General features: G+C 44.0%; 1 long non-coding RNA gene across 1 annotated transcript in view; it reads left to right on the top strand.

Annotated features, from left to right (window-relative positions):
- Positions 1–12316, top strand: part of LOC112543774 (uncharacterized) — a 181503-nt gene that overhangs the window by 107511 nt on the left and 61676 nt on the right. The gene's annotated exons all lie outside the window — the stretch shown is intronic.

Below are 12316 nucleotides of genomic sequence, written 5' to 3'. Positions count from 1 at the left end.
CCACCGCTAGATTAAACTTTCATTAAAGCAAAAATAAAAGTTGGGATGTTCAAAACCATGTAGCTTTGCCCTAACTGCTCTGGGGGAAGTCAGACGTCCTTGTGGACAGCAGTGGGAACAGAGTTAGTCCAAAGTTGAGTGCTTTTGAAAAGCCCCACCCTATGATTTAAACCATCAGATTCTGAAATACAACCCAGGCCAGTGCTGTCTGAGGGTATGTCTACACAGCAAAGTTATTTCGAAATAACTATCCTAGCGTCTACACAACCATTCCGTTATTTTGAAATTAATTCGAAATAGTGGAGGGCTTATTTTGAAATTAGTAAACCTCATTCCAGGAGGAATAGCGCCAATTTCGAAATTGCTATTTCGAAATAAGTGCTGTGTAGATGCTTATTTCGAAATAGGGGGCCTCCAGAACTTCCCAGGGTGCCCTGCTGGCCACCCTGGTCACAAGGTAACTCCTGACCTGATGCCCTGCTGGAACGTGTTCTGGTTGGCCTTAAATATGATTCAGCATCCAATCAGCATGGATGCGCTATTTCGAAATGCATTTTGTGTGTAAACGCATTATTTCAAAATAAGCTATTTTGAAATAACTATTTCAAAATTAGATATTTCGAAATAACGCTGTAGAGTAGACATACCTTGAGGCTTCAGCTATACTTCAAACATTATCATGTCAGAGTCCAGTAGCACTCCGTCCTTGGTAGAGCACAAATTTAGTCTTGCCTGTGTTGACGTGACCAAACCATGTTATAACCATGTTACCAGACGGGTAAACTTCTGTAGCCAGCTTGGGCCCAATTTTGAGCTGACTTATGTTTGGTGGAACGCCACTGACTTGCCCTGCAAGTCAGCCCAGAACTTGGCCCGTCACATGTAAGCTGTTGGCAGGACATCCAAGGGGGTTATGAAAGAAGCAGGTAGAGCCAAGGGACCAGTAAGCGATCAAGGTCAGGGACTGTGTAACTGATGTAACAAGAAACATCAACATTGCTTTACATTTCAATGCATGCACAGCCCTGCTGCTAGAGCTTATTTGACCTACCAAAATAAATGTTGCCTTTTGGAGGGGCCCATTAAAACATTCAAATACTGGTAATAACAAAAGAGAAGAATCTGTTTCTTGCCATTTACTGTTGGTGTGACTGTGCAAATGAGACCTCCAAATCTGCAGTCCTGTCTGCTCTAGACATTAAGGACCCCATGGTCTTTCATCAGAAAAATGATTTGCCTCAGTTTCCTCTGCCAAACCCCTCCCCGACAGTGGGCTGCCTGCCATTTGTCAGCTTGACTGTTGCACTTCTATGCCAGAGACAGCTGCTTTGCAGTGGTTGGTAACTGTAGTTTCTCATCTATGGAGAATTTAACGTTGCCTTTAAGGCACAGCCAGATGTGTGGGACTGTGCATAGCTACACCGTACATTCAAGGGGAATACAGCCCCATGCCTCCTTTTGGTGGGTCAGTTCTGGGGAAAACTAGGTTCTTCTTGCCTTCCTCTGAGAAGTTTAGCAGCACAGGAAATGTAGAAAGAACTAAAAGAGTCTTTCTGTGGCTGAAAAAGGAGCCTGTTTAGCAGCATCACTAATAGATTCATCATCCTTGAGTTCAGGGAAAGACAAGGGCCATGGTTGTGCCCACTGTCGGGTGTGGAGAAACTTGTGGAAGAGTAGGAACAATCAGGCCAGATCTTGGCTCTGAGCATTGCTCTCTGTGGATCTTTCACATGGGGCAAAGGGAGTGAGAAGCAGCTGCCAGTTCTCTGGGTTGGTGAGCCCTTAATCAGCTCCCTTGTGCAACCCCCACACTGTGCAGAGTTCTGGGCTTCTTGGTGAGGGAAGGAACTGTCTCATGTACAAATTAAAGGCTCTACAAAGCTAATGCAATGTGAGGTCTGGCAAATCTGGCACTGTAATTGAGGTTCACCATTAACTCTAGTTAGAATTTGTGAACCTTATATTCATTTAAACCCAAGCATTTTTTTTCCTGGGGTAATTCTAATTAACCCTTCCCTTAATATCCTTTTTTAGCTATGGGGAAGTCTATGCAATATGCTTGGGCATAGAAGGAGCTCTCTGTTCACTATCTCTCTCTGTCAAAACTACTGTAGGCTACCACTAGTGGGTGCTTCCAATTTCGAGTACATCCACTATGAATTTTTAAAAGATTTTTCATGCTCTTTCTCTGCTTTTTGTCATGTTCTCCTTCTGTATTTTTCCTTCTCTGCTTTACTTTTCATCTTATTTTTTCCCTTTCCTTTTGTCCTCTCATCTCGGCTCCTATTTTCCGAGTTTCAGAATGCAAACCAGGTAATATTTGAACTCCACCATGTTTGAATGGATTCAAAATCAGACAAAATAGACTCATGCTTTCCCTATTATTCAGTACAGGCAGTCCCGAACTTACGCGGATCCGACTTAAGTCGGATCCGCACTTACGAACGGGGCTTTCTCGCCCCGGAGCTCGCAGGCAGCGGTCCCACCACCTTGACCTCCGGAGTGAGAAAAGCTGCTCCCGGTGCCCCTCATCTGCTGGGGACCGTCTCCAGCAGACCAGGGACACCGGGAGCAAAGCCGCAGCGGTGGCGGGGTCCCGCGCCTCTGAGGCTTTGCCAGAGCAAAGCCTCAGAGGCGCGGCACCCCGCTGCCGCTGCGGCTTTGCTCCCCGTGTCCCTGGTCTGCTGGGGGGGGGGGGGCGCAGCTAGTGTGCCCCCCCCCCCCAGCAGACCAGACTTTTGTTGTGGACCCTGGGGCAGAGCAGCTGGGGCACTGCCGGTTGGTCCAGTAGCGCCGAGGAGCGGTGCTACTGGAGTAACCCAGCAGCACCCCAGCTGCTCTGCCCCAGGCGTCCCCAAGTCAGCCGCTGCTGAAACTGACCAGCGCTGACTAGAGAAAGCCCGAAGCAGAGTTGCTCTGCCCAGGGCTTCCTGGAATCAGCCGCTGATCAGTTTCAGCAGCAGCTGACTTGGGAACGCTTGGGGTTCTTAAGTTGAATCTGTATGTAAGTCAGAACTGGCGGTCAGTTTCAGCAGCGGCTGAATCGGGACGCCAGTTCCGACTTACATACAGATTCAACTTAAGAACAAACCTACAGTCCCTATCTTGTACGTAACCCGGGGACTGCCTGTATTGCTGATTAACACTGATGGTTACAAATAATATCTTATAAATCAAAGGAAATAAAAATGGAGTGATCAGATGCTGGTCTAGACCTTGAGGCAACATTAATGTATGCCTTGTCCATAGAAAGACAATCTGTCCATTCGTGGATTCTCCCAGCATTGCCCAAGCACTGGTATAACTGCCTCAGAGCCAAAAATGGCAGGAACACTAGGGCAGAAGAGGCACTTGAGTTTGCACCCTTGTGCTAGCTAGATCTGCTCTGAGCATGGCTAGGTGACACTGGGGTTAAAACCCCATTGACCAATAAACACAAGGCCTCCCCAAGCTAAGACCAGCAGGTCTGCACTGTGCTAGATCCAGGGTGAGATTTCTGAGCCTTGCCTTTTAGTTTGTGTAAAGATTACAGTGGTCTTATCTTCTCCATCTTCTAACACAAGTCCCCTCAGACTCAGGAATGAGCCGTCAAGTGGGTTAGCATATTTTTCTAACTCGATATGTACTGGTAAAGGATACTGGCAACATTTCTTCCTATAGCTATGCTTTTCAGCTCCTTCCTGGCTCTCCCCCCATCTACCCCAGCTCTGTAGTGTTCCACTCACCCCTCCCCAGCCCAGAGTGTCAGTGAGAAAAGAAACTGCTGAAATCTGAGCTCTGTGTGTGTCTGGCTAAAGAAGATGAGGGATGAGAAGAGAGGTGGTAATTTAACCCTCCCCCATAGTTACTTCTGCAGGGGAATGGTCTTTGAACAGCACTTCAGCCTGGGAGACTTTCAAAGTTCAAAGCAAATTCAGAGTTGGTGTCACTCTGGTGCTTTAATCTAATCACAGTGTCCCCCTTTGATTTCCAAATCCACTTGGGAGGTAGCAAATAGCAAACAGGCCCCTTTCCCAGCCACAGAAAGACACTTTTAGTTATTTCTACATTTTCCATATTGAAGTGCAGAATTTTAGGCCCATGAAGAACATTGCGACAGAAAATGATTGAACCCAGAAACATCTTGAAAACAATCCCAGTTCCCAAAAGAACAGGGAAGAAGCCTAATTTTTGTTTAAACTTCTCTTTTTTAAAAAATGGTTTTAACCTGTCCTTCTGGCCTTGTCCACACTGACGCTCAGTCTGCCCTATGGATTTGGGGGAGAAGCTTTTGCCAATGCTGCAGAGGCTTTGGAAAGCAGCTCTTTCCAGACTAAAGCGTGAGTCAAGAATATGATCAAAACATGGCTACCATCCCATGTACTCCAAAAACAAAACAAGCTGGGTTCTCACTAGAGTTGGTCCAAACTTTTGTGCCAGAACTGTTTTTTGTTTGAAAATGCCAGTTCAATGAAATCAAAGAATTCTGCAGAAACATGCCAAGTTAAGTTAAAATTGAAATGAAGAATTCAAAGTTTTATTTCAAAACAACTTTTCATTTCAAATACTATTAGATTCGCAATTATATTAGAACAAACCAGGATCTGACATGCCTACTAAATGAGATTGAAGTGCTTAAATTGGCTGATTCTGAGCAAGGACTACTGAAAAATGAAGGTGAAATGAATTCCTGTTGTTGTTCTGCTAGAAAGAACATGTGATCGTTGTACATAAAGCCTTCAAAGGAACAGGGCAACTGGGAGATAATATGCAAGGGAATTTGCCCTTTAGTTACAAATTGGAAAAATATAACAACATATAAGCTAGTGTATATAGAATCCCATGGAAGTTGACACAAAATGGAAGTTGACAGAGGATTATGAAAACAGCAACTTGGTTTTTATCCACACTGGCCTTTCATAGAGGCTATTTCATCTTTCACTGTGACATGCCCCATCTCTGGCAAAGTGCAGTGAGCTTCTTCTATTGTATTTTTACTATCTGAATGAAAGTAATTGGCTTTTCCAAAACAGATGTTTGTTCAGTGCTCGAGGTTATCAACAAGGCTAAAGTGTTGGCAACCAGGAAATAAACAAACCAGACAGTCCCATGAAACATCACCAGTTTCTATGAAACTTAGCATGTTATTACAATCATGACTTCTACTTTTGGTCAACTATAAGAATTTTCATTTGGCATGGGGCTTGTTTTGGTTTGTTTTTGTGTTTTTGCATAATCTTTAACCGAGAAGGCACACAAGGAACAATTAAGTGCCATCTCGAATCCCTTTGTATAGGTCAGTTTACAGACCCATGAGATGTTATGATCTACTGAATAACCTCCAATTACATACTAGTGCCTCAATATCTGAAACAGTGCAAGTTAGTATTGGTCATAGAATAGGAGCCTATATGACTGAGTCTCTTTCCAGTCAGAAAAGCCAAATGAATGAACAAGGTTAGGTTATCAAGACGGTCTCTGAGTCACAATATATAAAGCCTAAGGAACAGATGCAAATTTGGCTGGATTTAAATTTGGCTGGTCTCTATGATGCCAGGTCCAAGTTGTGGGCCCTATTCCCTAAAATGACCAGCAAAACTATGATCTGCAATTACAGCCGAAGATTAGGCAATCCTCTGATGTTTAATGTAGCTTGTGTCTGTGGCGCATGATCAAGGAAAACTAACTCAAGGCTTTTTAACAGCCCAGTTTTTCTGTTAAAAGTTAAAATATTTTTAAGAGGAAATATAGTTTTATAGACGCATGTTGGAAAATATCTCATACCCTCTTCAGTATTTTATATTATTTTCAAGAATATACTTTATTAAAAGCTAATTCCTGTTCCCATATACACTGATACGTATCTGAAGAACTCCAGTGTACCAATTCCTTTGGAGTTGCTCTGGTTTTACAGTGATGCTCAAGAAGTTAGAATTTGGCCCTAAAGCATTGGGAAGAGCACGACTGCCCAGTGACTGCAAAAGGCGACATGTTTCTGTTGCCAGATCAGCCATTAATTCAGTGTGACAAGTCGCTTTGAATTAAATGGAGGGTGCTCAACTATAATGACCAGTCCCTTAACCTCTTTGGCTCAGATCCACCAAGGGCAAAGGTATTTAAGCACTTAACTCCCTTTGTGCCTCTATTTGCTGTTCATAAAATGAGTAGCTTAATACTTTAACCAGTATTTGCAAACTGCTTTAGGATTTTGTGATGAAAGGTGGTCTAGAAATAAAATGCGTTATGTTATTAATGTTTATTAGATAATGAGTCAATGTTCTGGTTACCAGTCCCTTAGCCTCTATCATTATTAACAATATAACCGTTCCAGCCCCAACCTGCTGGTCATCTTTAGCTCCGTCTTCCATCCCTGCTTTCCCCAGCCAAAGATCAAATCCTGCTGCTTCTTCCTGAAGAACATTTCAACACTCCAACTTTCTTTCTATCCATCTGGACTTCAACCTTCAGAAACCAACCAGGTAGCCATAGTAGAGGGCTGAAACTACTTCCAGAAATGTTCTACATTCATCATGCACACATGACACCAAAATCTTTTCTCTCCATGGGGAAACTTGCCCAATACTGTATTCTCTAGCAATTCTATTCTCTAGTCCTGGGAAGTCTCTGATGGCGCTGCTGCTATTTTTTGCTTTTTAACTACACTTCAAGGAGAACAGGGTTTCCTCAGACCTCACTAAGATTCATAGCAGAGATGTGCAAATTTCAGCCATTTTGTTCACTCAGAGTAGATAATTTTCACTTACAACCTTGTTCTCCTGGATTTCACTTGGTGAGCATTAGTTTGAGTTATGCATTCAAATGAAGAGCCAACTACACACAGAGCAGAGGGTGTGTAAAGCCTCTATAATCTTCCTACTGTAAATTTACTAAGTGACTGTTCCAAAAGTATGGTCCATAGAACACGGGGTGGTCCGTGAAACTTTTTTTTTAGGAGTGCAAAGACAGCTGAAAGGTCATGTTGCTCTGTCATGTTGCCAGCTTTCTGCTGGCTCTATGGCAATGTCTAGACTACAGACTTCTTTCAGAAGAAGCTTTTTTCAGAAGAGATCTTCCGAAAAAACTTCTTCCGAAAGAGAGCCTCCACTGCAAAAGTGCATCAAAAAAGCGATCTACTTTTTTGAAAGAGAGCATTCAGACTGAATGGATGCTCTCTCACATATAAGCTGTGATTGCTATGGATGGAATGGCCACCAAGGCACCTGTGCTTCATCCTCTTTCCTCTTCTTCTGAAAGAACTCCCTCTTACCTGTCCACACTCTGCTTTTTGTGAAAGAGCTCCTTCGCAAAAAGGCTTCTTCCTCATAGAATGAGGATTACCAATGCTGGAAAAACCCCTCTGTCCTGTCAATTTTCTTACAGAAGAATGCAATTGCAGTGTGGACATTCCTCAAATTTTGCTGGAAAAACAGCCGTTTTTCTGACAAAACTCTGTAGTAGACATACCCTACGGCTACATCTAGACTGGCATGATATTCCGGAAATGCTTTTAACGGAAAACTTTTCTGTTAAAAGAATTTTCGGAAAAGCGCGTCTAGATTGGCAGGATGCTTTTCTGCAAAAGCAGTTTTTGCGGAAAAGTGTCCGTGGCCAATCTAGACACGCTTTTCCACAAAAAAAGCCCCGATCGCCATTTTCGCGATCAGGGCTTTTTTGCGGAAAACGAATCTCTGCTGTCTACACTGGCCCTTTTGCGCAAAAGTTTTTTGGAAAAAGAATTTTGCCCGAACGGGAGCAGAATAGTATTTCTGCAAAAACACTGACAATCTTACATGAGATTGTCAGTGCTTTTGCAGAAATTCAAGCGGCCAGTGTAGACAGCTGGCAAGTTTTTCTGGAAAAGCAGCTGCTTTTCCAGAAAAAGTGGCCAGTCTAGACACAGCCTACAAGTCTTCAGACTCTTTCTTGCAAAATCTCAAAATTGTATATAGTCAAAGGAACATTTTCTAGATGGTTTGACTATCTATATAGTTTATTTTAGATATCTGCAGTGCCGTTTCATGTGACAGGAGCATCACCAGGGTCAACCACATACAGCCGTAACTCAACAATTTTGTGTAAGTACAGTAGGTAAATGTTTGAGCTACCAGAGCTGTGAAATTAACAATGTTAGCATATGCGGTGATAATTGGACTTCAGAGCTAACCTCTCATTCAGAGAGGGGAAGGTGTCATGTCTTTGAGGGGCTAGTGTTTCAGACTGTCTGGCTGCAGACTCAGTTGGGTAACAGGGAGCATCAGTTCACATCCGGCAGTTTGCCTTCAAAACCACAAGGGGCAAACATTTCTGTCTTGCATTCTGGAGAAAATCTATAAGCAGAGCCTAAATTATTGAAATTTGGCAATTCTGTGCACCAGTACATTTGTATTGTCCCCATTTCTCTCAGATTCCTGACGCCAATTGTCTTCCTTCCCAGCTGGTTTCTTTATCTGAGGAATATGGAAACTCTTCTGTAGGAAAGCCAGCTATCAGGCGATTCCTTGATTAAACTTGGTTTGCTTTTTCCTGGGCATTTATTTACATCGACTAACTTCTATAAAAATGAAACAAACATCCATCTGGCCAGAGGTGCCCATCCTGTGCCTTGGGGCAGCAGTTCTCAACGAAAGATCCGGGGCTCTCTGGGGGACTACGAGCAGGTTTCAGGAGGGCCACCAAAATAAAGCAGAATCCAGGGCTGGCCTTAGAATCACCGGGGTTCAAGGCAGAAAACTGAAGACTGAGACACACTGCCTGGGACTAAAGCCAAAGCCCTAGCAACTTCACAGGGCCCCTGTAGTGTGGGGCCCTGGGCAACTGCCCTGTTTGCTACCCCTAATCCCAGAGTTCCTTGCTTTTAATCTACTGGGTGTACAGAAAAACAGTCGTTGTGGCCAGAGGAGCTGACAGCCTCCATGGCCCCATGGGCAAGGAGAGGCAGCTCTGCCCTCCCAGAAGGGGTAGAGACTCAGGCAGAAAAGGCAGGGTGGGAGGCAGCCCTGTCGTCGAGCACCAGTCTCCTTTGAATCGCAGTGCCCAAGGGCTACTGTCTCCTTTCCTCCCCCTGGTTGTGCTTCAGGTGGGCTGTGGAGATTTTGTAGCACGGTGGGGGCGGGGTTCAGAAAGGGAAAGGTTGGCAAATCCTGTGCTAGAGGCCATTCTATACATGAACATACACAGTAGAACCTACATGAAAGGTCAGGTCATCTACCTAGACACATATATCCATCAGCTAATATGAAGATAATACAATAAACTCAAACCTCTTCCCAAAAAACTGGGAATAAAGATGCTGTTTGCAGCCTACCCAGAAATTTAACACACCCAGGTTCTCATGCACAAACGGGTTGAGTGTGTCTTAGGTCTACAGTGCAAAAAACAGGTGTGTTCTTAACTCAGGACCATGAATGCTGGGTAACATAGCACGGAAATGCTTGCTGCCCTACAGGCTTGAACTCAAACTGCTCACCTGAGTTAAAAGCTTCACTGCTGTTTTATCCCAAGTAAGCTATTGTCAATTGATAATAGATTTTTGTTTTGCACTGTGGACATGCCCTAACATCCAGAAACTCCTCCCAGAGAATGAGAACTCTCCAGTTTGAGCACCATTGCCTATCACAGCAATGGTAGAAAAGACAAACTGAATCTATGATGCAGAAAGATTAATTGTGTTTAATTTATATTAAGTGTGGGATGCTAAGGGAAAGGGCGGGACTTAAGGGTAACTGCCCAGCTCCCTCAATGTGGGTCTCTGCTAATTTTGTCCTTTGCTTCAGCGGGCACAGAACTGTATGCAAAGCATCTAGCCAGCAGAGCTGCATTTAAAGCAATGGGCAATGATTTAGATGACATTAGAAGAGTAATCACAGCTGCTGTGGATGAGAAATTTGCACATTCTCAACAAAGCAATTCATCTGAGGGCTCAGCTTCCTAGCAGGAAAGACATGTATTTTCCCCAAGTAGCTTACTGTTCTCTTTTTCGCTCCTATTTTTTTGCCTTCTTGATTGCTTGCCAAGGAGAGCATCATCAAGTCAATAATGCTAGAATACCAACCTCTTACCCAGCCCTTTTCACAGTAGATCTCAAAGCACTTTACAAAGGAGGTGGGTATTGTTGTTCCCATTTTAAGGCTAGGATCACTGAGCCATGAAGGGATGGGTCCTAGATCACTCAGCAGGCTAATGGCCTGGAAAAGAACCCAGCTCTCCCAAGTTATCTCACAGTGAACTACCTACTAGGCCACACTGCTTTGAAGCAGGCCCCTGAGTCTTACATTTTTCTGAAATTTCCTGCTGTTGCTACCTCTGGTGCAGCTCCCCCAGGGTATGTCTAAACAGATTAGGCAGGTTGACATTAGAAATGAGGCAGGGATTTAAATATCCCATGCCTAATTTGCATAAAAATGGCTGCTGCGTTTTGCCGACTCAGCACTTTGTCGGCAAAAAGTGGCAGTCTAGAGGGGGATCTGTCAAGAAAGAAAGCCTTTTTCAATGGGATCTGTTGAAAAAGACTTTCTTTCTCAACGGATCCCCCTCGACTTTTGCTTTTTGCCGACAAAGTGCTGAGTCAGCAACACGCAGCAGCCATTTTTATGCAAATTAGGCACGGGACATTTAAATCCCTGCCTCATTTGTAATGTCGACCTGCCTAATCTGCATCCCTCTGCTGACAGAGGAATGCAGTCTAAACATACCCCCAGTGATAGGAGTGGTGTGGAAGCACTAATGTAGATTAGGCATCAGCAGTTGCCCATGATGTAAGTGCCATGTTTCCTGGACCTGCTGCAGGCGGGTTCAATTACATAAATGTTAAAACACTGGTGACTCATGCTAGTATTCTCCCCTTGGAGGGAGCAGCACCAAATGTAGCAATAGGGACAAAAGGGTCTTGTGGAGACACAACCATTGGGAGTTTTGCCTACGTGAGGATTTCAGGGTGCCATCACCATTGACTTCAGTGCGAACTAGAAGTATTTAATCTAGTGCCTTGTCTAGACTTGGAAATTAAACGGTTTCAGTTGGAGTAGCCTTGTCTGCATGTGGACATGCTGCTGTGATGGCAATAGACCACCTGGAATGTACAGAGAAGGACTTTCAGTGATATAGAGACATTCCCACCACTCCTGAGGCTTCTCGGGGCAAGCCTATGCATGGTGTCAACCACCACCAAATCCCTCTGCTCCACTGCAAAGCCAGGGAAGCTAGCGAGCACTTCAGGAATAGCTGCAATGGTTTCATTAGCCATAGACTATAAGGCCAGAAGGGACCATTAAATCATCTAGTTTGACAGCTTGGATGCCACAGGCCACAGAATTTCATCCAGGTACCTCTTTAGGGACCCAATCACTTTCATTTGACTCGCCCAGCTCTTAAGAACATTAAAAGCATAGGATCGGCAAACTGAGGTCCATCTTGCCCAGTAGCCTGTCTGCTGACAGCGAACAATGCCAGATTCACCAGAGGCAGTGAACAAAACAGGTAATCATCAAGTAATCCCTCCCCTGTCACCCATTTCCAGCCTCTGACAAACAAAGCCCAGGGACACCATCCTGCCAATCCTGGCTAACAAGTATTGATGGACTTAACCTCCATGAATTTCTCTAGTTCTTTTTTGAACCCTGTTAAAGTCCTGGTCTTCACAACATCCTCTGGCAAGGAGTTCCACAGGTTGCCTATGCACTGTGTGAAGAAATACTTTCTTTTGTTTGTTTTAATCCTGCCACTATTAATTTTATTTGGTGATTCCTAGTTCTTATGTTATAGGAACAAATTTGTAACTTTTCCTTATTTACTTTTTCCATACCTGTCATGATTTTATAGATCTCTATTATTACCCTCCCTCGTCTCCTCTTTTCCTCCAGACAAAGCATCCAGTCTTGAACTGAAGACTTCAAGAAATGGAGACTCCACCCCTTCCATTAGTAATTTGTCCCAGGAAGAAAGGTCATGCTGGGTCAGACCAAAGGTCCATCTGCCCATTATCCCAGCTTCCAACAGTGGCCAATATCCTCAGAGTTACACATTTGTGCCTTGTTTCTAATGTGTATTTGTTTGGTTTTACCTTCCAGCCATTACTTCTTGTAGTGCCTTTCTCTGCTACACTGAAGAGCCCTTTGGTACCTGACATTTTTTCTCCTGGAAATGGTTCTTGTACACTAAGCCAGAAAACCTCATGAAAGTTAGTGAGGGTAAGGGATTCTATTTCATTTCACACTGTATAGGGCCATATCCTAGAAGTCAACACCTGGGCTATGTCTAGACAGCAGTGATATTTCAAAATAGAGCACTCTTCCTCCAACTTCCTTTCCTATTATCAGCATGGGAGAGTTTAAGCTACAGG

This window comes from Pelodiscus sinensis, chromosome 2 (assembly GCF_049634645.1).
Source record: "Pelodiscus sinensis isolate JC-2024 chromosome 2, ASM4963464v1, whole genome shotgun sequence".
Lineage (NCBI taxonomy): Eukaryota > Metazoa > Chordata > Testudines > Trionychidae > Pelodiscus > Pelodiscus sinensis.
Note: the sequence above shows the minus strand (reverse complement) of the source record. Positions and strands in the feature narration are given on the sequence as shown.